At 43.5% G+C, this 26,655-nt stretch overlaps 2 protein-coding genes across 3 annotated transcripts in view; one reads left to right on the top strand and one right to left on the bottom strand.

Annotated features, from left to right (window-relative positions):
* Positions 1-14,512, bottom strand: part of NUFIP2 (nuclear FMR1 interacting protein 2) — a 41,261-nt gene extending 26,749 nt beyond the window's left edge. The window contains exon 1 of the mRNA XM_075771880.1: positions 14,492-14,512. The gene's annotated coding sequence lies outside the window, so the exon portion shown is untranslated. The remainder of the gene's footprint in view (positions 1-14,491) is intronic.
* A 1,065-nt stretch (positions 14,513-15,577) lies between these two features.
* TAOK1 (TAO kinase 1) overlaps positions 15,578-26,655 on the top strand; it is a 74,190-nt gene continuing 63,112 nt past the window's right edge. Inside the window, exon 1 of one of the 2 annotated variants that reach the window (XM_075771665.1) lies at positions 15,578-16,053. The gene's annotated coding sequence lies outside the window, so the exon portion shown is untranslated. Of the gene's footprint in view, positions 16,059-26,655 lie in introns of both variants that reach the window. The other variant, XM_075771666.1, reaches the window with a different exon arrangement.

Raw genomic sequence — 26,655 nt, 5'->3', positions numbered from 1 at the left:
CAAAGGATGGGCATAATTCAGCTAAAAGTAAATATTTAACATTTAAAATAGAGGGTTTAGAAGGATTAATATCTATCATTCTTCAGGGCACAAGTGAGCTTCTACCTCTTAGGATTTAAGAGGAGATTTCTGCTAGGTATCCAGCACCTGGAGAGCTCAAACAGAAGTGGGGGACAGAATTTAGTCATCATAAAACCATCTACTCTGAAGAATTCATGAACTGAATATAAACAAGACAGCTGATGGCTCTAGCCAGACAGGCAGGAAAACACAAGGCACCAGAGACCTTTAATGACTGGCAAGGCAAGCACTGGTCACTGTGCAGCAGATGCCTGTTAATATCTAGATTCCACAGAGGGGTTCTTGCATCCTCAACTTAGTGGATCTATGCTCCAATTTATAAAATTCAGGTATTTCAGTTACTGACAGCACTGCAGAAGACAGTCAAAAAGCTAACTCTCACCTAGTGTTTAGCCTGACCTCCTTATCTTGGAATCTGGTCCGCAGTGCCACTCTTGTTCTCCCAGTTTCCCTTACTTCACTGCGTACCTACTCATAAGGACTGAATTACAGGACAAAGGCTATTCTTCGCAGCAAAGGGTTTGTGGAACAGCTATTCTGGCACAGCTCCCCAGGTGGAGATACAGTTCATATAGGCAAAAGAACTCAGTAAACCATCTCCTTAAAAGGCAAACTACACCATCAGAATAAATCATCTCTACATCTTTGCTTTTTGCATGCCATCATTGCTGCAGGGTTAAGTCTGGGATTTTTACATTCCAACCTGCATAACTATTCTGGCAAGACTAGTAGTTCCTTTACCAGGAAGACAAGATGCACCAGGAAACAAAAAAATGAAAAAAGAAAAGGAAGAGCTTTCTTTGTTTTCTTAACTGCTTCTTTTTTGTACATATTGAGAGAGAAGAACGAACGAAAGAACCATGACTACTGGCTGTTAACAATGGGAACTGTGTCCAAAAGTGACCTCTGGGGTGGAGAGTAGCAGCTGAATAGCAGTACACAGCAACCCTACAAAAAAAGTTTATTTTCTACATGCATGAAACAAGAATATTGCGTCCTAATGAAGCTATAGTGAAAAACAAGTGAAATCTGAAGACAAGAACATAAATAACTCATCTAGAATTGAACCAGAATTCTAGATATAAGACCCCCACTCCACTGGAAAGTAGCTTAGGACTTCATACACCAAGTCCAATTAATAATATGCATTCTTCATTATCATCTTTACACTGCAATAGACCTCATGTTGGCCCCAGGAAAGGATATGAGTCAATCCTTGACTAACTGGCTCTGATTCACTAAGGAACCAACATACATAAAATCACTCAAGATAAAAAAATGCTAAGGTTTGCCTCACTGATAATTTATCTAATGGCTGCTAAGATTGGAGTAATAGGAGAGAAATAAGAGAAAACAGCACTACATTGCTATGGAAACTAGAATTTTCAAAATAAATACCTTTGCAGAACTGAGGTTGCAGATCTAAAATAATCCGTACTGCTTTCAATGTTACTTCCCTTTGCCACTAGATCCCGCGAGGCTGACCAGCCAGGCACAGGCAAAAAGCCCGCATGGGGTGATAAAGGATATCCCATGGCTTATGTGCCTTATTCCAGTGCAGGTATGGGCTCTGAATAGAAACCTCAGCATTTGGTCTGTTACCTGTACAATTTTGGGAGCCTTCCTGCCACGCAGCTAGTCTGGCCAGGCCAGTGCAAAATAAATCCATAACCATTTGACACAGGAAGCATTACCTTTATCCCACTACACTGATAATCCCAAATATTTGCAGAGTCCTTTTTTTTTTTTTTTTTAATGATTTTAAGTGAGCTAAGACAACACAATATATAAAGCTTTGTAAAGTTCTGATTTCCCTTACACTAGAAACCTCCTTACCCTGTAAATGGCTCCACTGCAGTTACCTTTGCTTCCTGTTAGTCCCGTTTTGGAAAGACAGTTGATAACTTGTGTCTGGGCAAAGGGTTTCCATTTTAGACACATGTGTACCTCCACACCCCACCCTACCTACATGCGTACCTACCATCCCACCATCTCAGCGCCTGCTGCTGTAAACAAGTCTAGGCTCCAGAAATGCTGACTCACAGTGCTAGGATTATAGAAAAGATTTAGAGTTGCTGAAGAAGTGAAGCCAGGCAGGTTTCCTGCCCTTCCTCCTTATCTGTGAGCCCCTTGCCATGACAGGCTGTAATGAAGGACCTTGCTTCCTGAGAGGAGGCAAAGAGTAGGTACTTGCTTCCTAAAGATAACCCAAATTCCTTTGAATTCCCAGTTGGTAGCTAGTAATTGCAGGCAGGGAAAGAAAACCCCCAGTGCTTACAACCACAGGGCTACAGATGTTGAGAGATTAATGACTCCTGGGTTGGCTTTCTTGCCTAACACAGCATTGCTCACTTCAGCGCACTTCCTGGGACATAGTCAAGATCCTTTAAAATGCCTCACTATGTGCAATGGAAGGCTATTCTTTACCTATAGACTTTACTGAACCGGATTTAGCTCCGATTCCTGCCTTCAGCAGAGCTGAGTCAGTGCAGACAGGCAAATCACTATTTGCTTTGGGAGGGTTTGCCACCAATCGAGACACAGGCAAGCAGCACTGGGTGCAAATTATGGTTTACTGTGGGCATGCCAGCGCAGGCAAGGAGAGGGACCAGCGCTCACGCTGAACTGCGGGGATGGCAGAGAGCAGCTTGGGGAGATCTGCGCTATCTAGACGGGAGCCAGTCTGGGTGCGTTCTGCCTGTGTTAGCACGCTGCTGTACCCAAACTCATCAGCTCGGAGTTTTATACAAATGACAAGCTGAGTGCCCACCGCATTATCAGCTTGTTTTCCCCGCTGGGAAGTGACCTCCTGTTGCAAAAGGTAGAGCATTTAGGGAAACAAGAAAGTTTTATACCTACACTATTCACATGACAATTAACTCCAGAAAGCCTGAGAAGCAGGGAGCCTTTACGACTGGCTGGGATGGGCAGGTTGCTGAGCTGCCTCCTCCTCCTCCCATTACCTACGCAGCTCATTTGCAAAGAAGCAGAGGCTGATGAGCTACATTTGCAAGCTGGGCAGGGCAGATCAGGGAGCAACTCTCACTGAATGGAAGGAGGCGGCTGTGGTAAGAGCTGTATTGCAGTGCTCAGAAATTACTGTACTAAATAGTCATGGGAGGGGTATTGAGTTGATTTTACCTGTAACCTATTCTAACTACAGTCTGCAATCGATAAGGCCTGTAGCTTCAAAATGCACTAGGAGCATGCAAGTAGGGATGCAGAGCTTCCTTTTTTTATTGGCATATGACTTTCAGCTTAGCTGTGCATCAAATGAAATCCTTAGCGAGCTGATCGTGCGCATAATTCTCTCTATACTTGTCAAGTTGGAGATGCATTTGGCTGAAGTCTCGCTCTTTCAAGGCAACAGGAGCCATTTTGCATAGGTGGAGGTTGGGGCTGGTCCTACAAGGCTCTCACACTAGTTTAAAAGAACAGTAACTATAGCGCTTTTGCCCTATTTATAGTACTTACTCAAAGCAAACCTGAGGTCCTATCAGTCCTTCATCTCAGATAACTGCTGTTAGAATGAAGACGGCTCAGTGTGAAGATGGCTCTATATGAAGAATAGATCGGATCATAAATGCAGAACAGCTGCTTAAGCAGAATGCAAGGAAAAGAAGCAACGCGATGTTGCTGGGCAGAGAAAAGCATTGCAAGAGCTTACAGATAGCCTCCTTCTCCACAGGCACATGCGCACTGCTATCATTCAGTCACGTTTCTCTCAAGCTTCCTGGTAGCAGCATCAGCAAGTGCATTCTGTCACATCTGACTGGCTACAGGACTCTGTCCTCATCTGACAGTAATGACCCGGCCTCAATTTTCTCACCTCCTTCCTCTCTTTCAGCACCATAAAATCACTAGGCAAGAAACCTGCAGCACAAAGGAATTTCTCGCTAGCACAGCCTGCTGCAGTACACTTCCCTCAGCAACGCAGGCGACTGCAGGCATGGCAGAGCTCTCATAACCTACATTAGATTCCCATAATATTTCAAATCAGGCACATAACTTCCAAACTTGGCCGAGACTTATCTCCATGGCCAGACTTAGTATACACAACAGAGACTAAAACTCTGAGGATCATGGTAGGCAGCTTTGCTCCTTTGGTAAAATGTAATGCTTTACAACAAGAACCCCATAAAAACAGCCTTTTTTTCTTTTGGCCCAAGAACAAATACTGAAATCCCCCTAGAACTAAAGGCCATCCAGATTTCTCCACATGCAAATTGCACTGTAAAAGATCAACTCTCTGGTTGAATGGCTACAGCAAAACACACTTGACATCGCCATGGCCATAGCCTCCCATCTGCCACTGGCCAGAGGTGATGTCATAGGCTGTGTTCACTGTCTGGAAATAAAAAGCAAGAAACACGCTGGTGTTGGCTGGCTGGCCAGTCCAGTGACACATCCTGACATGGGCCACGGCGAGACAGAAATGGGCAGACTGATGCCTCTACACATCATGGAAATAAAACCCCAGGGAGAAGTTATCTGCGTGCAGTAGCTTGGTCAGTGGCAGAGGGTCTGCTCAGGCCTTTGATGGTTTTGTCCATCTCTCTTGCTGCACCTCCTTAGTCCTTTCCCACCCCTTATCACCTCTTTCCTCATGGCTGCATAGCTAATTAAATTGCTGCTGTTCCCCCTTTGTTTACCCAGTTCTACCTGCACTGAACAGCAGCAAGAGTGTTCTCCCACTGTCGTCACCACTACCTTTAAGAAAACAGCTGACCTGCAAGCTATTTTTGGCCACATTGTAAAGTTATGGAGCTATTTTGGTCCCATCTCTGTACCATAAGCTGCAGGACGCTGACAGGCTCTATGTTTGCCTAGGGCAACAGGGGTTTTAACTGTGAATGAGAACGGCCTGTGACTTTGCACTAAGGTTTCTCTGCCCTTCCTAAGCCATAGGACTCTGTACGCCAAGATTTGATTTCTCATCATTTCAGAAAAGAGAAACACATCTTCCTGAATTCTGCTGGGATAGCAGAGGCTCTGCAGGGCCTTTGCGTTGTTGTCCTCTAGCCTTTGTTGTTTCTAGGCCTGCAGAAGGTGCTGTTTATTCTGTGGGCTCCCTTGCTCCCATTTGCCTCACTCGCTAGGAGGAGACAGGTGCAATTGTGAGCCCACAAAGACACTGGACAAGATTTTATCAATCTTCCTTTGCATCAGACCTTTGCAAGAGATCAATAAACATTAGGCGAGTGCCTGCTGAGAAGTCGGGTGTACATAACTCTGTGGAGGTAGAAGGAGGAGCAGAAAGGAACCATTTGCAGAGCAACATGTTGTTCTGAATACAGACTAACGCCTGGGAGCTCTGGGGTACATCCAGGGCATCGGGCAGAAGGTGTCTAACCTAGATGTTTTCTCTGGAGTGCCCAAGGGTTGGTTGCCAAGTTTGCTGGGGCTACGTAGCAGGTGCAAAGCACAGGCAGAGTAGAAGCCAAAGCAACTGGATTTAATGGAATTAAACCCATAGATACAAAAAGAAGCTTGAAGGATAGGAAATACAAGGTAAATGAGAGGCGAGAAAAGACAATACTGAAACTGGTGTGTTTAGGACAGGGATGGATGAGTCAGATCTATAAAGGAGGAACAAGGTAGTAACTGTATATGCAAGTTCTTGAACAGCTGTCAGCCATCCCTCCCCAGAAAACTCCTTTTAGGACTGAAAACTGCTTGTAGGACTACTGCTGTCTTCAGCTATAGTGCATGTTTTCCCAAGACATTTCAGATAGGTATGCGACTGTTAATACCACTATCCCATTTGGGGCAAGCCCCTCATGCAGCAAGAGGGACCAGAATTTCATCAAGTCAGACTTCAAAGTCCACCTCATGTATTTCCTCCCCTCACTTTTTTCTAGAGGTTCTTCTTTAAGAGTTCTCAGACTAAATCCTACATCCTGCTCCTAAGATGAGCCACTCCTAACTCTACTGACGCAACTAGCACCTGTGTTCATGAGTCAGCAGAACCCACATCTCTTCTCCACAGCAGAATCACCGCCTGCTAACAGGATGGACGGTCCCAGGCAAACACTGGCAGCCTGTTGCAAACAAAGATTTGATTTACAGAACAGCACTGTGTTTCACTGGGTATTTCAGCAGAAGGAGCTGCTTTAACTGATTTGGTCCCAGGCAAGCATTAGTCTGCATTACAATCTTCATGACAGTGAAATCAGCTGGCCATTAACTAATATTTTCTGTAAATTAAATGTTAATAGTTAATATGTACATTTCAATTGGTTTAGTAAGAATTTAACTTTTTAGTCAATAAATGGAAATGGTGTGGACAGAATAATACTGTTTCATATGTAATTATTTTAGCAGGACAGAATGGACCTGCTGTGGTTCAGATCAGACACAGAGACGTGTCCAGCAGCAATGTGTCAAGACCTGTTGAGTCAAAAAGCACAATGAAATGTTTTAGGCTTCAGCTTCCCCCCGAGCTACGCACAAGACTAGCAGTAAGAGTTACGTAGTGAAAACATTTTTGTGAGATGAAATAACAGCAACATGTTGCATTCTTTCCCTGCTGAGCTTCAGCAGCTTTGCTTTGGGACACTGCACAAGCAGGATAACACACACAGCATGACAAGAGGGTCTGACAGAACAGACGACCTGTCAGCTCCTGCGTGGTGGGCCCATGCTCCTGCTAGCAGAGCTTTGCCAGTGTAGGGAGTTAACTAGTTTACCTTTCATCACCTGTCTAGATCCTTAGATTTCACCCATTTTCACACAATTTATCTTACTGTGAGATCATTACTGAAATCATCGCTTGTCTCCGCCAATTATTTAATGAAGACATCCTATTGCCATCTCCACAATGCAGACATTTTACTAGTAAATATAAAGAAAATGCATTTTTAAATATTCCTGTTCTATTTTCTGGTATGGAAACACCAGGCATACAGTAACAAATCACAGGCAGCTCACCCCATAGACGTAGTCAGAGGTCATCCACCAATTGTGTGGATCCAGACAAGTACACATAATACGCTTTAGCTGACAACTGCAATTGTTCCAAGTCTCCTCTAGGGAGTGCAGTCGTAAAGGAAGAAATGAAACTGCAGCACATATGCCAGCTGGTAATCGGTGACTCAGGATATTCAGGCAGTCACAAATGGTGTCTGTCCATTTCCAGCTGAATGCAGAGAGCAGCAATGAGGTTTGAGCTTGATGTAAGCTCAAGGTTCTACTAGAACCCAAGGTATGCTTTAGTATGTGAAAGAAAAGTCTGCCAAGATACTAAAAATCAAGATGTAAATCAAGCAATAGGACTTCAAATACTGGATCAATCATTTAACCTGACACACCCACAGCTGAATGCAGTGGTGCTATCCACGCTATGAGGCTTTCATCTCTTGCCCACTAGTATATCATGCTACATTATCCATCAGATCATCCAGGGAAAGCATGCTTAGTCTCAAAACATCATTTAGGCCTTGGCCTCTGTGCAAAGAACAGCAGAGACATTAATTTCTAGAACTAGCTGTATTTTGCATGTTTTTGCACATCTCTGTATTAGAAACTGGGCAGAGCCATCAACTTATTTCACCCTGGAATCACAGAACAGCTAAGCAGATAGTATCTGGCTCATCTTTGTGGTAAGGAATCATGGATGAAAAGGCATAAGGTTGCCTATTTCTTCCTTACAAATCACACGCGTGCCTCGACTATGACCTTCTACTCCTTCCTTAAAGAAGCACCAGAATATAAAATGAATCCATTCAGAACAGGATCTTTGCCTCCCTCCCTCTCCCCCCCCCCAAAAATAAAATCCACGCTCCCAGTCTCAAGAAAAAAAATAATAATTAAGGAATGCAGAAATCATACTACCATCCACCTGAGGCAAAGGGTTAGATAACAAACTTGCCAGGTAAGAGTCTGGATAAGAAGAGCAGGTCTGCAGCAGGGACATAACTACCTTCAGACAGGTGCCAGGGTCCATCCCACAGCGCAGCAAAGGACACAGTGACTTCTGCAAAGTTGACTGCTTTGTGACAAAGCAGCTCTGTTGCATTTCCTAAGGATGATCCCTTAGTGTCACCAGGGCAGCACACCTTTTAGAAGCAGGGTGTCTTTCTGTCCTGTCATACCAACCACTCTTTACTTTTCTAAGAGCTACATCACAATAATTAGGGGAAGCTGCCATCACAATAATTAGGGGATTGCATAGTGATCCACTGAAGCAGAGATCTTTTGCAAGATCTTTGCTCTCTCAGGGGTGCCAGGCTCTGGATTCCTCACCAAGCCAGTGAGCAGCAGCAGCTGTGAGGACAGTGGGTTTGGGAAGCCAAGAGGCAGCAACGATTGCTGCTTACGGATAAAACTGCCAGGCTGGCACTGACAGCTTTGCCACGTACAGAAATCACTATAGAAAAACAGGAACAGACATTCACATATCATAAGGACAGCAACTGGACCAGCAGCCAGGATTTTCACTTTCAGCCAGGCGTTCAAGTGGCAGCAGATACCTGTGGGATAATGCCAGCCTGTGCTTTTAGAAACTAAGAGTTCCCTTTGTAGCGGTGAGAGGACGATAGCGTCTGCTGCTAGATGTGGGTTCTGCAACTAAAACGCCAGCAGCTGGCTCAGTTTAGACTGAACAGCACTGCTAGTATCTGTTGGTGTGTAACAGCCCATGGGAAGGAGGTAGAGGCACTGAGCACAAGCTTCATGTTTACTCAGCAAGCACTAGCTGAAGTGAACCATCTGATTTCTAAACTCCTCTTGCCTCCCACTTTTTGTCTCATCATCACACTACATATCTAAGCTACACATGTAAGGTACCACAAGCTAATTCACTCATCCACTCCCTTTATTATAGCCCTTCTTGCAGTTTTTTTTTTTTCCACCTGTCTCCCTTAACCAGCATACCAGAAGCCCTATGTACTGACATAGGGGGAGAAACAAAAAGAAAAAAAAAAAGAGAAAAAGCCTCTAGAAACTGTGATAAATAAAAAGGAACCATCAGCTCTTTCTCGCCCTTGCAAATAACAGAGTATCTCCTCCCTGATCTGTCCCATCTACTCTTAAGTTTTCCCACCAGCACTGATTTCTATTACTGTCTTGAATAGTTACAAGTGCTTTTTAATAGAAGCATGGGAAAGTCAGACTTAAGCATTAAGACATCCTCAGAAATCTGTAAGAATATTTCTGGTGAGGGCACATTTGATTTCTAGGGGGATGTTTATGATGTATACATTATCACAGTCTCAGAACTTCATTCTCCACCTGTTTAAGATTCCCACACTGGATTACAACCTGCCTTCACATATGAGATGTTGAAGCTTTCAATGAGGTCACACCAGACACTGACAAGCACTGATGGGTGAGTCATGCTGCAGTAGCCAGAGATACTAGCATCAGATTTGTTAATCTGTATGCAGTCTAACTCTTTTTCTCATCTAGAATCTTATTCAAGAGTGGAACACAATGTCTCAGATAGGTGACTGCAGAATTGCTGAAGAGCAAGGCCACATTTTCACAGCTGTTTTACAGATCAGAAGAATCAGTTCCTGGGAGTATGTTTACAACAATGCAAAATGTGTTGGTTTACCTATAAAATGGAAGATCAGGATCCAGATGGGATCAACAGCAGAGCTGTTCATTGATCACTGGACAAGCCACCAAGCTAATAAGGAATCTAAGGGTTCTCAGAAGAGTTCCACCAACTCTGGCTCCAGCAGTTCAAATCATCATCTCCAGCAAGCTGCTCTTCTTGAGGCTACTTCTGTACCAGGGTCAGCAGGTGTAAATACATGTCCATACACCACCCAATCTAGCACAAAGCCCAGTGTGGTAACAGGATTGTTAGGTTTGGGTTTGAGCTAAGACATCTGACCGTAACCCAGCAGGGTCAGGCACAGAACAAACTCTCTTCTGCTGCCTCTGCTACAGGGGGGGAAACCTGTGAAGAAGCACTAGACCAGGCAACAGCAAATTCCTGAACCACCACAGCAAAATTCAGTGGTGCTTGCTTGTGAAAGCTTTGGAAGCATAGCAAGAGGGATGCACAAAACCATGGAACAAGTGAGAGACGGGGACTGAGTATATGGCAGTGGGAAAAGTTTCTTCATTTTGGCTAAACTACTGGACCACCAGAAAAAGAATCAATCAGAACGGGAAGAGGTAAAGTAAATCTAAAAGAAATTCTGTAGAGACAGAACAAAGAAAAGAGGTGATGTTGTAGTCTCATTGCTAAATTAAACTTCCTAAGTCAAGCAGAGAAATAATTGTTTAAGACTTCTATTCAGAAGACAGCATGAGCAGCAAATGCCAGTGGGACAAATAACAAAAGGTGTCTTTGCACAGAGAAAGCAAGCCACCTGGAGATTGCATAACTATAAAGAGTTTCCTCCCAGTTTCACATTATTAGTCACCTTTCACCCTTCCCTGCCAAAGGCCTCCTCTTATACATCCATCCAAGGACCAGAGCCAAAACACAAGCCCTTCCTGCGCTACTTCTTTCCATCAGTCACGCTTCAAGGTCAAGGCCTTCACAAAACTGATCCTTGCTGTCCATTCCAGCCATTTGGAACCAACTCCAACCAACCTCTTCAGCCCTGCTGTTGGGAAAAGATCCAAGATAGTTGAACAGACCCTCCTTATACTTAGTTGTCACAGCCTGGAAAAACAGTTAGTTTTTCGACCAACACATTTTGATTTTGCTGTTAAAAGGGAGTCAAGAACATTGTTAGCTACAACTGTGTGAAGAGATTCCCCAACGCCCCACTTATCTTTAAGCATCCAATCTGATATATTAAAGTGCAATGCATCATCTGGTGCTACGCTGTACTGATATTCTGGAAGTATTTCCTAGCATCAGCTCATTTGGCATGCATGTTATAAGCTATGCATAAAAAAAAAAAAGCAACTGAAAAATGACAGCTTAATCAGTTTATTGTTACTCCCTTGCAGAGAAGGGTAAAAAGAATTCCTGGGTGTCCCTGGGCAATATATATTACAAAAGGCCCTGAAAGTAATCAGAGGAAACGTACATATGGCAAACAGAGATTTTTTTTTTTTTTCAAGTTCTGAAAATATTTCAAAGCAAAACCATTGCAAGGATCCATCAAGGAGCCCTCTCCAGCAGAAGACATGCCTATCTAGAGTCCCTTGGAAACCTGTTTGACACAGGTGGAAATGACCTACTGGCATTTATTTGTAATTGCCCAGCACAGCAGTTGCTGAGGAAGGAAAAGCTGTTGAGTCACACTACAAGCCACTTTTCAACTTCTGTCTGGTTGCCCAGAGGGTAGAGTGGGACAGTCAGAAGGCTGAGATTCTGTTTATGCCTCTGACATCCATTTCCCATATGACCTTGGTAAGTACTACTACTTCTTGTGCCACTGTTTCCCCATTTCTTAATAGATAAAACCACTCCCTTGACTCATGGGATGATCATAAGCGTACTGTGAGGAACACATTTGTTTATCTAATAAAAGGTAAGAGAGAAGAGCCAACTATTATTATTGTTGTCATATAATACAAAAGTGGTTATGTAATAACATCAGTATTGCTTCATTTTCATCATTACGACATAACAAACTGTCAGAGGGATACTGTCTGACATGGTATCTTCATCCCAGCGAATGTACTGAAGTGTTTACCTCATTGATACAAAACCAGATTACAACAATCTGGAAGATTCTACCTCGTTTATTTTGACCAGCCTTTCTCTAGAACATGTTTTTCCTGTATAACTTTGTAACCCATAATAATGGCCCAAACTACTCTGTAGGAATGACGGCAGGTTTCATGAGCTAGTAAAAGCAAAACAATTCCTCACTTGTGCATTTCACAACTAGTCACACAGTAAACACATGAGTGTTTATCTTCTTTGCAAACACAGAACAAGCTGAAAGTTAGTTTCTACATTGGTACATAATACATACAAAGAACACATTCTAAAAATCTCAATGGCTTGAAAGAATTAAAAAACCCTCTAATTTGGCTAAATTACATTCTGCTTGTATGACGACAAATATCCCAAAAGAAAAGCATTGACAAGTGCAGTTTGTAACTGCTATCATAATTAATAACCAAATTTCATTGGTTCAAGTTCTACAATTTATTCTAAAATTTACAATTGTTCGCATATAAAAAGGTCCAGTTAAAGCAGCATGTGGACTGAAGGCTAAAGAACGTATGACTGTGATTACAGCAGCTGAAACTACCCTAATCACACTCTTATCTTTCTTATCTACTGAAAGTATTTATGAAATAATGACTACTGTACTAGGCCCCATCACCTGAGTTAGTTCCGAACCAGCACCTTTGCGTCACTGTAAGAAGCTTGTACTGCTAGAAGTGTTGTCATTCAGCTGAAATAGAACGCCAAGCTTCTCATCACTTAAAGTCATTAAAAAAAATAAACTATGACACTTCTTTAGAAGTAGGGGTGTTAACCCCAATGTCCTGGCCAAATTCCCAGCTTGAGTAATTACAATGTGCCTTGAATAAATTCTTGCCACAGTTTCCGTTGGACATAGTATTGTTCTCTACTTCCTCTCCTACAATATTATGGAGTGCCAATACATGCTCTTAAAGGTCCTGTCTACACTGGAACGTCGTGTGGGTCTACCCCAGGACCAGCTCTGCGGCAGAACATTAGGAACAACGTGTTGAAACCAGTTCTGCTTGTCAGCTGAACCGCTAGGCAATTTGTAATTTTTATTTATTGATGTTCTGGCACCTCCTTCAGATGGAATTAACTTAGGGTATAGTTATGTGACAGATAGACTGGTGTAAATCCCAGATGCAGACATACATAAACCTGTTTAATTCTTCTTTAAATGAACTAAATTTGCATCAGGAAATTAAGCAAACTAAGGTAAACTAACTTTCTAGTTGCCTACTAGGATTGTCTGAGAAGGCAGCAAAAGCATACCTAACAGCACAGGGCTAGAAGAGTATGCTAAATGTGTCTATTTACTTTAGCTGGTGATAATAAGCATCACATTTTTTATACTGCCTGTTCCTTCAGAATTTCAGTGGACTTTTTCCTAAACTGGTGGTCCATAAATGATACTGTTTATTTTTGAAGCAGTCACTGAATACGTATCAAATGCAGATCTAGTATTTTAAGTAAAATTCTTGATAGTTAACGGTAAAGCATTACTCACATTTTTCTGCAGCCACCATTAGAGACTCTAAGGATTTTTACCTAGAGCGATCATTATCTTTTTATATGTGTAATACAAAGAGCTGAGGCCCAAACTCTCTGCTGGTGTTTGCTGGGTTAGCTCCATGGACCTCACTAACTGAGGCTTTTACTCCCATAATTCACGCATTTTAAAGGCAATTTGTCTGCAGGAAGAAGTACAAGATCAAGATTCAGAAGAACCCGATTCTCAATTCTACTTTATGACCCCATGGGCAGATCACTCCCTCTTACTGCTCCATTTAGTTCTCCCATCTGCCAAAGCAAATGATACCCACTAATTTGACAAAACAAGAACAGATTTGTATTGATAGGCCATGGTGAATAGATTCACAATAAACACCATTGTTCTAACATTTGAAGATACAAATATTTACCTTTCAAGCATGTCCTTAATTTCCCCAAAAGCATCCCTCCAAACCCGTATTATTTTAGAAGACAGAAACTGTAGTTTCAGAAAGTGGATGGTTTTATTTTTGTGCCATTACAAAAATGCCTTTTAACTTGTCAAACGATATGCTACAAATATCTTTGGCAGATGAATGAAACCAAGTTTCCTGTCATAGCTGCCAACTTCAAGGTTGAGATAATCAGATAAACCTTTAGTTTGCCTCTCCCAATACTTACAACAACATATGTTTGAAGTGATCCACATTTGTCGTACTTTTCCTATTGGGATTTGAAAAGGCAAAGTATCAGACCACTACGTGACAAGTTTGTAGAACACTAGATGCGATCCACAATTACTACAGCCAACCTCTGTTCTCAACTTTCCTCAGGTTTCCCCCATCCCAGGTTAAATAGTAGCCAGTAGCTCTGTTTGTCTAAATGTAAATACAAAGTTTAGATCAATAGCATCCAGCATCATCCTCAACACGTGCTGGATACAAAGCCTTCTTATGGTACAAAATACCTGTTAGTTTATGGGAAAACAGGAAGGAAGTTTTATTCGTGTGTTTTATTTCAGCGGTATCAGTAATACTAGATTTACAGAATTGTACTATTTCATGGAGACACCTCAACCCGTTCAGATTTGCGGGATACTTTATAACCAAGAACACTGTCTCTTCAGATATAATCAGGAATTTAAGAGTGGAAGCAATCCCTACACCTTTTACAAACTTTGTGTCTTATGTAACTGCTTCTATTAATTTATTATCAGGATGTCAGTACAAATTGTTATTTTGATGATTCCTTGCCCCCATACTTCTGAAAGGGAAAGCAACTATAAACACAAGGGAGACTGACCTCAGTGATTTCCTCTACTCAGACAGGAACACAATGCGTTTAAACACCATGACAAGGAGAGGTGGACAGTTTAGAATTCCTCCAGCTGTAATCTATAGTAAAAACAAATAAACAAATACGTGACTACAAGACACGATAATTAATCCCTGCATGAAGCCAACTGTTATCTCCAGCTCATAGATGGAGATACCAAAGCACACAAAGGCTCAGCAACCTACCAAGTTCAAAACCCACCACTGAAAGCCAAAACTACAGCTCAGGAGGCCACGTGCTCAGGCCATGACTTTCCCCCCCCCCCCTTCTGGCCATAAACCGGATACAGTTCAGCCAAGGGCAGACAGTCTGAAGCGCACCCATTCGGTCAGGCCAGTTGCACAAGAGTTAGCACAAGCAGACACCTACCACCTCCTGGGATTATCGCCTGTAGCTGAGCTGCTCCTGGCCACTGAGGCAGCTCTGCTCAGCCCCAGCTGGCCTGCCCCAAACCCACCCTCCTCTGCCACACCTGCCCCCAACAAGCTCCCACCTGCCTCCAGCCCCCACCAGGCCTCATCACTCCTCTCCCCCACCACCCCCAAGCCCTTCTTCTCTCTGCTCCTCCCCAGAGTTCCCAGCTAACCTCCACACCCTTCCTCAGTTTCCCCATTCCCCTTCAAGCCTCCCTCCCCCAGAGCCCCACTGAGCTCTCACGGCCTCAGCAGCACCCCACCACCACCATTTTCTCCCTCAGGCCCCTCTCACCCCTCCAGGTCCCCACACGGTGCTCCTGCAAACCCTCTCCCCCACGCTCCCCTCTCCACAACCCTCAGCCCCTCCAACACCCCTGGCGGCTCCCTCTGGTTCCCTCCTCTCCCTCAGCGACCCCTCACCCTAACTGCCCCCATACTGCCCCGTCTCTCCTCGCCCGCTCCTCACACAGCCCCTCACGACCCCTCCGCACCACAACTACCCCTCCACCGCCCCCTCACGGCCCCGCCGCCCCCGGCCCCGCCCCTCCTCCTCCCCCAACCACCGCCCCTCGCCCCTCCCGCCGGCCGCGGCGGCGGTGGGGGGGGGGGGAGAGGGCGGCGAAGTCTCGCGAGAGGGGCGGGCGGGGGCCGCTGGCTGCGGGCAGCGCGGAGCGGCGGCGACGGAGCAGCCGGAGCCCGGGCGGCGCTGAGGGGAGGCGGCAGGCAGGCAGGCAGCCATCCCAGCGCGGCGCGGCCCGGCCGAGGGACCCGCTCCGCCGCGGCAGGCACGGCCGGCGCCGCCCGCCCTCCCGCACGCCGTGCCCCCGCGGCGCGGCGCGGCCTGGCCGCGGCTCGGCGAGCGGGGCCCAGGCGGCGGCGGCCGTGGTGGTGGTGGCGGCGGCGGCTGGGCGCTCCGCCGCGCCTGCCCTGCCATCTTAGGTGCCGTGCCCCGCCGCCTTTGTGCCCGCCGCGCCCGGGCACCCGCGGGGGCCGGGCCCGACGCCCCTCCGGGGGCGCCTCCCCCCGCGGGGCCGCCGCCCCTTGCCCCGCTCCTTCTCCTCCTCCTCCTCCGCGGGGGGCCGACCGGCGCTCCCAGCCCGGCTGCGGCGGAGGGTAAGGCGGGCATCGCGTCGGGGGGCTCGGCCGGGGCGGGTCGGCGGCGGGGGCGCCCCCGGGAGGGGTGAGGGAAGAGGAGAAGGAGGTGGAGGAGGAGGGTGGGGGGGCGGCCCGGTGGGGCCGGCGCCTCCCCCGCCGCGCTCTGCGGCAGTGCCGCAGGACTCGGGGCTGCTGCTGCCTCGGCCCCGGCGGCTGGCGCTGAGCTCCGGCGGGGGAGCGGGAGGCGAAATGGCGCTTCCCTCAGAGGGGCGGCCGCCGCCGGCGGGGTGTTCCCCGCGGCCGCCGCTGTCAGGGGCCGCCAGAGGCCTAGGGCTGGGGCAGGGCTGCCGGCTCCCACCGGCCAGGCGTGCCCTGCGCCTCCGTCCTTTTTGTCTGCGCGGTTCCGGTGGGCTTCGTCGGCCGAGCCCGGAGCCCCCGGGGGGCTGAGGGTCCCTCGGGGACCGGCGCGGATGCCTGCCACCCCCCCCCCCCCCCTTTTTTTTTTCCCTTCCCCCGAGCTCTCTTCCCTACCCCTCGCTCCTCCCCAAGTGGTGAGTTTTCAGTGTAAATACCATTTTGTTCGGTGCTGGTATGGGATTTGGATGAAAGTGACCTATTTTAAAGACCTTTTATTGCTTCCTCTCAGCAATGCATGTGGCGGCCGATTCCGTTAGCCAAATAGCGTTTCCCAACCATTTTAATTTGTCACATTAAAACATCTCATGGAGGCTAGATTTCTGTAACCCGTGTGTGGGTATGTCTTTAGAAATATCATTCAGCCTGCTTTGCTGCAAGCATCTTTGGAGCATTAGAGTTCACCTTTGTCACTGTGAAAGCAGAAATAAATATAAACGCGATACCTGGGCGCCTGTGACATGCAGTTGTACCATTGTGTTGGGCGCGGTACAAGAAATGGGGGGTGGGTGGGTGGGAAACCGGGGATTAAAATGGTTGTTGTCAAATGTACATCTTTATGTGTCTTAAGAAAAATGACAGAACGGTTTTAGCCTTGAGGACTTTCATTAATTTTCTTAGAAAAGCGTTTCGTGTTTATCGTGCTTGTCTCTGTTGCTTATCATGGTATGGAGTATTTCATTAGGTGGCATTTTAGTGGCTGAGTTGGTTAAATAGCAGTTGCATTAACTAGTTGAACAAATTGTGTCCTTCACCTTTGACTATTGCATTTTGAGAGCTCTTACAGCAGTGTGTCCATGCATGCCAAGGACGGATTAATAAGATGTTACCTAAAGGTTTGGATGTTATTGATTCCTTACTATTAATGCTATTTATAGTGCATTTGACATGGCTCTTGTTTTATGTATTTGGATAAAGGTTATCAGCTTGGAATGCTTCAAATGAATGTTCCCAAAATACCACCCCTTACATTATTTTTTTTTTTATATATATATATATATAGTTGAACAGTATAGTTCAGGTCTTCAGTGTCTGAAAAATAGCTTTAGTAGATAGTACATCATAATAGTGAAAACATGGTGGAAAACTGTGATATATTTTGACACTAGTGAAGGTTTGTTTTCATATTTCAGGATTACAGAATAACAAGTTCTGCTGCAATAAATATGATTTTAGATATGTTTTTCTTGAAACTAGTTTGAGTCTACATTTTCCTTGCCTTTGTGCCTGTTCATAGTGAGTATGTCATAGTTTTTGCTACTTATGTCCAAGGGCAAACCTAATAAACGACTGGTTTGAGCCTTCATATTAGATTCTCCACAACATTGGCCTAGTTCTGACTGGTATGTTTGCCATTTTTAGGACTCCTCTTCCTTTTATTTGTAGACTCAAATACATTGATAAACTTGAACCTTAATTTGTTCTTTGAACTTCAGAGAATATTTTTCTCCTCTGTTAGGAATGTCTCACTGAAGAGACAGTGATTCTGGTACAACAGCTTAAATTAAATTTAATCCTGTTGAAAAACAACTGCCTGAAGTAAAAACTCCTTGGATAGTTTGATTTTTTTTTCTTTTTTAACTAGACTGACATTAAGAGCTGCATGTAGAAGACCAGATGTTGGCGTTAAAATTATGTACAGATAAGGTGACTTAGGCCTCAAGTTAGACTATTGGAAAAAGTTATCTGTCATATGTCCTTCTGTTAAATTCTGGTGTAAGCTAAGCTGGAGAATCTTAAATGTTTACTTCCATCTAAGTAACACTTCCATTTGTGCAGCTTTCATCTTTGCCTATCCATTATAATTCATAATTTTTTTTTTTCACTAGAATAACATATTTTTAATGAGTTGTAAGACACCCTAAGTTTTTATGCTTGGTGAGACACATTAGAAGAGAAGTGAATATTACACTAATAATTACATCTTCAGATGTATCCTAGTAGTGGATTTCCTGTAATGAGGATGTTTTGTGGAGAACAATAGATACAGTAACTAATTCAGAGATTTGTTTTAAAGATGTTGTAGGTAGCTGACTCTGCAGTAGTGAGTTCCACTTTGACACAACCGTTTCATACTCAACGGGAACATTAGGTGGTTTCCAGGTACTTCATTTTCAGGTGCTAATTCTCTTTCTAGCAAAGACAGGCTGGATGTACTACTGCTGTCATCTGCTGTCTATCTCTTCTGCAAGGATATACTTCTCATCTAACTTGAGATTACAGTCATTGTTTTGTCAAATAAGAAAATGCTTGGGGTTGATCTGGCTCTCTTTGTAATCCAGGAGTGGTAAGGAAACTATGATAAATACCATTTTTCTTATTCCATTCTCGATGTATTTTGGAGAACACTTGCATAATCACTAAGATCCTGTCTTAGAAAAATTTTCTGTTGTGTTTCTGTTCATATTAAAGTCACATAAACAGCACGTTGTTATGTTGAAGTGCATACTAGAAACTATAAAAATCCTTGGTATTACCAGTGGTGACCCTGGCTCTTGTCTTCTGAATTACAATGGTTATGGGTGGCCATTACGTTTTCCCTGTTGAAGTATGCTGTGTAGCGTGAAGGGGTTTTGTCTTATTTCTTTACGTGAAGCTGGACAAAGGGAGGAGCTTAACTTCAACTCTGGACTGGAATCATATCTGCATTAGAAAGTTATCCTGGGTCTGACAGCAGGGTTTCAGTTATGGGTAACGCAGATATGCTCCCTCGGTTGAGACAAGCTTGCCTATAGCAATACAGAGAAGGATGATTTAGTACCTTCTGCGACTGATGGCTGTCCTTTCTTTTATAACTCTTGAACGTGTTTTACTCTTCTTTTCCACAAACTGCTCATCCTTGATCAACGTGATGCAGGATGAAGCCCTGGTCTGTGTGGTCTTGTGCTTGCTGGTGAGTTCCTCTTAGACTAGAAGTTTGTTTAGGCGTGTGGTCCTGTCCTCCACCTGCTTTTCCATGTATGTCATTCCATTGGCTCTGGTCTTTGATCCTGCACTGAACCACAGCAGCAGAAAGCTAACCTAAGGAAAAATGCGAAGAGTTTTGTGCCAGCTTGGTGATCTGAAATGGCTCCGTACGCAGTTAGGTGATGTTAGAGACAACCCAAGGGACTGGGCTGCACCATGACAGCCAGCACTTAGATCAGTCTATGCTGCCATGGAACCACAGCTGGCTCAAAGAGAAATGTTTGGACACAGAGGTGGTTGGTGACACTTTTTCTGAAACTTGTAGTAGTTAGGTTTCAGGATTCTTTGTTTTCATTGTTCTTTAACACGCTGAGGAGTTGCTCATCATACATTGATTTCTGTGTGGAGAAAAGACTGGAAAAAATCCAATGGATAAAGGGTCAGAAAACCACTAATCCCCTCATGTGAAGTTCCAGAGGGAGCTCAGCTGTGCAGAGCTGCGAAGCAGAGTCCTTCCTGTGAAAGCAGAACTTAAAATATAAAAACATTAAATCAGAGGCGATGTGCAAAGTGTCTGAGGGGGGAAAAAGTGTGCACTAAACGGGAGGAAAAGATGGAGAGCTGTTTAAAAGCACAGTTGGCTTTTAGGCACTGTATTCCCTCCTCCTTGTCTAAGTGCTCATTTACAGTACAAATATGGAGGAAGGAATACTTTCTGAAGGTCCTTAGAAACACAATGGACATTAGAGAGCACAATGGGTGCTCCAAACATGGTTTTTTAAAGCAGTTTTAAAACAAATATTTGGTAATCACTGGAATGACAGTATTTTTTTATTTTTTTATAATTACCAAAGGGAAGCCATTGGGAACTTTTACTACTTTGTCAGATATTAGTGTATTGTTACTCCTGACAATTTTTGGTTGTGTTTTTTTTTTTATTTTGTTTTTTTTTTTTCTTTTTTTACATCCTGCTAAATCTTGGTTTCTTTGCCAGAAGAAAAGGCAAGGTAGCCACTGTAAACATAGCATGAAATTGCCAAAGCAGCAGTAAGTTTTGTCTAAACAGAAAAGTTTCTCCAGTTTAATTGGAGCTTGCTGAGCCCAGATATGCAGTGTTAGTTACACACCTACATTGTAGCTTAGAGATGAGGTTTTCCTTCTCTTAGGCTGTGGTGAGGACAGCCCAGCAGACGTTCTGAGTTAGGGTGATGATGGCTTCTTAATATGAGTGGACAGTAGCTAATAGTTTTGCCTGTTGTATTGCTTGGCTAGAAAGAGTTTTGATTTTTCTCTAGGGGTCAGGATGGGGTGACAGCATGAGATTTACATATTGAATATTGTCCTTAGAATGGAAAAGGCTAGAAATGTTTTGTTTTGGGGAAAACTTAGATCTTGAGGAAAGAAGTAAAAATCACAGAACTCTAAAGCTGGCAGGCCCTGCAGTTTTCTGTGCCTGTGATCTTCCACTGACCCTTATTACAGTCCTTGGCTACAGCCATGCAAATATTTTCTTTAGAGTGAGATGTAATTTTATAAAAACAGTTTTCTCCTACGCTCATCAAGTGTAGCGTGTTTACAGGGCAGCCTTCTATCAGAATGTGGGTGAGTGGTGCTTGTGAATTTAGTTGGAAGCTTTTGCTGCATGTCAGTGGTGTCAAGCCATATTTGAAAAGTAAATTTTGATGTTTAATGTTAATTTCAGAGATTCTTGCTTATACCTTTCAGACTGAAAGCCAGTGTGTATTATACCTGAATTCTTAAAATGTGAATGAAGTTGCTTTCAGCCTTTCACTTACTTCAGCTAAAATTAAAAAGCCCTTTTTCTTCCCTTTAGTCTGCTGCCATTCACTGAGCATCAGTAGACACCGGTTTTGAGGGTTGAGGTCCTGCAGGATCAGTACCTCTCTCTGCGTTGCTGGCTCAGCTTCAGTTCATTCTGGTCTGGCTGATTTCTAACCTGAGGGAAGCTTTGGGATCCAGGAGCATGGGAAAGTGGAATATGCGAATGCAAGTATGTTGAAAGCGTAGGGAACGTTTCTTGTAACAGTTTTTTGGCTTGTTCCCCGTCCATGTGTTCAGTCTGTTTTCCAAGCATCCAGCAATCCTTCCTCTTCTCTGACACACCGCTGCTCAAAGGCAAATAGCAGACCCATGAGCCCGTTCCCAGAGAACTGTTGTGTTGGGATTTCTTGGAAAGAATTGCATGTGGTATTGCACATGTTTGTTATTTTTGCCTCTGTCCTCCTCCTTAAGGTGCAATTCTTATTTCCCGCCTCAGTCCCCTTTTAATTGGTGACTGTCACTCCCTCCCCCAGCTGAGGAGATGAGAAGAGAGGTTATTTTTGCTAACGCTGTTTCTCAAATAGGCCACGGGTATACAGTAAGTAGTGCAGTAACTTTCTCCATGGGAAACCATCACTTATTAGGATTTCTCAAGCTGTGTCCTGGTGGCAGTGCAACATGTTTCTTCTTCAGTTCTGGCTTGCAGTTGTCACTAGCACTGGCTCCTCCCAATTCTCACTTCCTTGTAACCCAATCTGAATAAAGACCATGGGATTTGAATGTGCCTTGCTTTTGTGCCGCTATTCTGAATGTTTGGGTCGTCTCTGTGTTCTTCATAAACTGTACGCTGTGATCTTCACTTTTTGGCTTTGCCTGTTCCTAAAAGCAGTTGGCAGTTGTTAAAATCAGTTCTGGGCCAGCCATGATTTGATGCGATTAAACTGTGTTAAATATGTTCCAGAACTGTTTCTTGGCCTAGATAGCAAAGTAGTTAAACCCTAGTTTTGAAATCTATTTATGTATGATTTGGCCCTGTACCCCTAGGTAAGCTGTCTACCTCTTCAAGGGTCAAACAGAGCCCAGGATCTATGCACAGCATATGATCTTCTGCCTTTATATCTACCACCCTCTCACATCTCCTTGGGCTTTTTTTATTACTTTTTGCATATCGAAGTCTTGTCTTGAGAATTATGCACCAGGTTAACTGCAGTAAAGTCGTTTCACCACCCGTAAAGACTAACTGTGTTGCAGTGATATGATTTTCCTTGGCATCAGCTGAACTGGTACAAACCCCACTTTATACTTGCTCAGTATATCCTAGTATGCAGGCAGGCTCTTAGATTGAAGTTTTTATGAAGGTTTGGAACCTTAACTAAAAAAAAAAGGGTAACCTAGGCCTTGACAAAATTTCATGCTGGCTTCTAGAAGTTTGTATCAAAGTTGGGAAGGAAATAATGATACTGCTCAGAGGCAGTGCCTTACTGAGAATCCCGAACTCCATTTTTGTTATGGGTTAATTGCCATATAGGCAAACCCTGAACTCTTACCTGGGTTTTTGGCTTAATTTTCCTTCTTCCCTTTCTACACAAAACCCCCTCTAACCCATGCTTTGAAGTATTTAAAACTAGGTTAGTCTCTGGCTGGAGGTGTGTGGTAGAACCTCCTGTTAATTCTTGCTGGGACCTGCCCGTTTTGCAGCAAGAATGCAGGCAAACCCATCTGAATGCTGATCGTCTGTCCTTTGTGGAGGATGGAGGATTTTTTTTCCTTCATTTGACACAATACATGGGCAAAAGAATCCTAGAGCATCTCCATTCCAAAAGCCACACCAAGTGCCCAGAGCCCTATGAGCAGAAGTGTGTGCCCATGGAAGTGAGGGAGGAGGGCTTTGTGATGATGCTTTGTCTGAGTTTAGTTGATTGCATGACAATCACTGGAGATATTTCCTTCTCCCCCCTATCAGAAGATGTTGCTGTGAGCTGCTAGCTCAGAAGTTGACCACGTTCTTACAAGATCAACCTGCACAGCAGTCCTGAACTGACCAGAGCCTTCAAAATTTTACTCTGTTGCTGCCAGGAAAGACAGAGCGCAGGGTCCCAAACACTAAAATAACCTGTACTTAAAAAGAGGTAGATATGCATGCTTTGCATCCAAAATAAAATGTTATGGAAGAAGCAGGTTCTCATCCTCACCATTACTTTTGATTTTGTTGCAATACTGCTGTTTTAAATTTGTTTGCAAGAACAAGACCGGGCAAAAGATTTGTTCCTGATTTGACAATAGCAAGCAGAGCGCTTTGGATACTAGACTAACATGAAAATAGTTTACTTATAAAGAATGTGATTTACCTTCACTAGCTCATAATTAGTCACAAAAAACATAAAGAACATATAAAGAATTATTTGCTAGTTTATTGAAAAAGATTTTACGTGCAGTTTTTGATGCCCAGTGGTTTTTTAAAATATTTTGGAAAAGTCCCTACATCTTCCAAAATATTGTAATGGTAGGTGCTTTTTCTTAAATATCTCCTGAAAATATTAATTCACGCATTATTTTAAGTATCTTATATTTTCCCCTGTTGCAGAAATCTGTAATTGTGGATGACGCTGCAGGCCGGAGTCTTTCCACAGTGCCTGGTCCAGCACCAGGATGTATAGTCCTCATTTGAATGGTCTGCCCATTGCACACTCTGGTATTGAAAATTAGTTAATGTAGTGACTATAAATTCATGTAATCACTATACGTTTTGTAGGTATTACAGATATTTTTATGTTTAAGTAGAAATAGCTATCATTAATATTAATATGATGAGAAATGAAATGTTAGTACACAAATAGAAATTTAAGTAAGCTGTAACACAGATTCTTACGTATGTGACGTTTTTATACTTTTCACTGAGTTGGCAGGATAATAATAGTAATTCCCAGTTCTGAATTTCATCCGTAAATCTCAAGGTATTTTAAATGGATGATGAATGCATATTTATTTTTCACATTTATGAGGTGGGGATACTGAAGCACAGGTAGAGGAGTGATTTGCCCAGCATAGCTGGTGACAGAGGTAGAAGAATTTGTCTCCTGGGTCCCCAATTAACATCTGACCAGCAGGACTCCAGCACCTCAGTTGTCAAGTAGAAGCAGAAGCGTAGGAGATGCGCATTGTCTGTGGGGTGTGGTGGAACAGCACAGACCTCAAAGTTTGGCAGAACCATTGTCCCAGATCCCTTCCTGAAAGTCTGGCTGACCTACTAATAATGCAGGGCATTGAGTTTTTTTTGTTTCATCATGTGAGGACTATGTAGATTTTTCTTATCATAATGGGAATTTGATGCTGTTCGTGAATGAGCTGGCTAAATCTTGAAATTTGTAGTATTATATGTTACTATGATACGACATGTTGCTGCTTTTTATTTTTAAATAAATCTGAAAGGGGCCTTTAATGCATTGTAGGTCAGTCCCTGAACTTGAAGAACAACGAAGTCTTTTCATTTTGGGAGTCAGTCACACACAGGGGTAACTGGGGACTGTTTACTTAAGTAGAAAATATTATTGTGAGTATATAATTGCAAGACTTGGGGATTGTCTGGACATCTTTATGGAGCTCTGTGGAGGCAGAGTGTATCCTTTTAGCCTGTTTGTGCAGTCCCTACTACAGCTGAACCTCACGTCTTCTTAACGGTCTGGTTATTGTGTAATGCAAATACATGCTGCTGTTGTCTGTAAAGAGCTGAAAGCATTCTCACCTGATGCACTGGGAAGGAGGAAGAGCTTTGAGCCCAGGTACCTGTCAGGAATCTGTAAGCGTTGCTGAGGGAGCCATTGCTCGGCTCATCGCATGCAACTTTCATCTGTTCTAGATTCTACTTTAACTGTCTCTGCAAAGAGGTTTGCAGTGTTGGTATTCATTTAAAGCATATCTGTGCAGTAAAATTGCTGAGGCTTATTTGGAAATAATAAAACTGAGGATTTTGTTGCTTCAATCATGTTATTTTTAAACTAAAATAACCCAAACCCCATAAAAACCTTGACATTTGAGTACCTGTGTGGTAGTGCTCAATATTTTGGGACCTTGGTTTTCTGAGGGATTTTTGTTCAATGTTGCCACGGCCATGGACTATGAAATTTAGTAAGTTTTCTCCAAGATCTGCTTTCAGCTTTGGAACTAATGCTACCTATGCTAGTTTGAAATAGTTCGTACCTGTTTATCATGCGTGTTGCAAAATCTGCCTACTTATTTACATAGGTGTTGGGGAAACAAGGATGATACGGACTAGCATGAGTGGTATGGAGCAGCATGAGTGGAAGGAGAGTATGGTGTGAGTTATGATTCTACTTGTCTGCTTATTTTCTGGTTTGGAGGCATCGAGCACCTGCTGATTTAGGGGTTTTCTATATGTGATTTCATGCCTGTGATTAGCATTTCTAAGGACATGACACATACGGTCTCACCACTAAAATACGTTCTGTAAATATGTAAACAGAAAATTACAGAGATGGTCATTGTCCGTCTGTCCTGACTAGTCTCCGGAGTTAACCCAGCAGGACTCGACACGCTTCATTGGGCCCATCCGATATAACAGATCTCGGACTTCAAATATAGGAGTAAAATTCCTTCTCTGAGTGGAGTTACCACCTCCTTTTGATGCTTCCTTAATGGCAGTTGCTTGTCTCATTTTTCTTTTTAATCACTGGGGCAGGAGATTGAGCTATTTAGATAGCGTATTCCAGTGTCTTACCATTTTACTGTTTAAAGTCTTAAAGTCAAACCCTACAGAAAACTTCATCAAGCTATAGAAATCTGTAATTGCATTTTATCTGAAATCAACTGCTTGTTATGCCAGAATTTCTCAAGCTAGATGATGAATAGTAATAACAGGACTTGTAAGTCCTGGGGAGGTGTGAGAGATCCTGTACGATGGCGTCCCTTAAAAATGTTGTTTCTGGACAAAATCTGAGAACGATACCTGGTTAGTTGATGTTATTGTTGGAGCGTTGTCCCTATGTTAATAGCAAGACTATGTTTGTTTTTCTGCTTTGAGAAATTATTAGTATTCTGTCTGAATTGAGCAGGCTGCCAATACTGATTAGCTTGTGCATAAGGTGGAGATGGCAATCTCCTTAATTTTGTATTTAATTACCAAAAAATCACGGTAAAGAGCTATTGAATGATTTGTCACCATTGTGCTGTTCAGTAGCTATCAGTGGAACCGTGTGACCACTGGGTATTTAATATCTTCCCTTTCTATAATTCTCCTTTTTTTTTTCTTTGCTGTTTTTTGTTGTTGCTGCTTAAAATTAAGTCATAAATTGTTAGAAGCAAGGAAAATGGTCATATACCATCTAGTTTGGTGTCTTGAATCTCCAAGAAGCATCTTGGAGATTTACTTCCAAGATTTTACAGGTATTTCTCACTTAAAACCTGTGGTTTCTGAGCTTGCCAGTCATGTTGATCTGTTGAGTTCGGGTGTTACATGAAGGATAAATCTCCTTGTGACATGGAGCAGACAGTGCACGTGTT

This window comes from Balearica regulorum, chromosome 19, assembly GCF_011004875.1.
Source record: "Balearica regulorum gibbericeps isolate bBalReg1 chromosome 19, bBalReg1.pri, whole genome shotgun sequence".
NCBI lineage: Eukaryota > Metazoa > Chordata > Aves > Gruiformes > Gruidae > Balearica > Balearica regulorum.
This window is presented reverse-complemented; position numbering and strand designations above follow the sequence as displayed.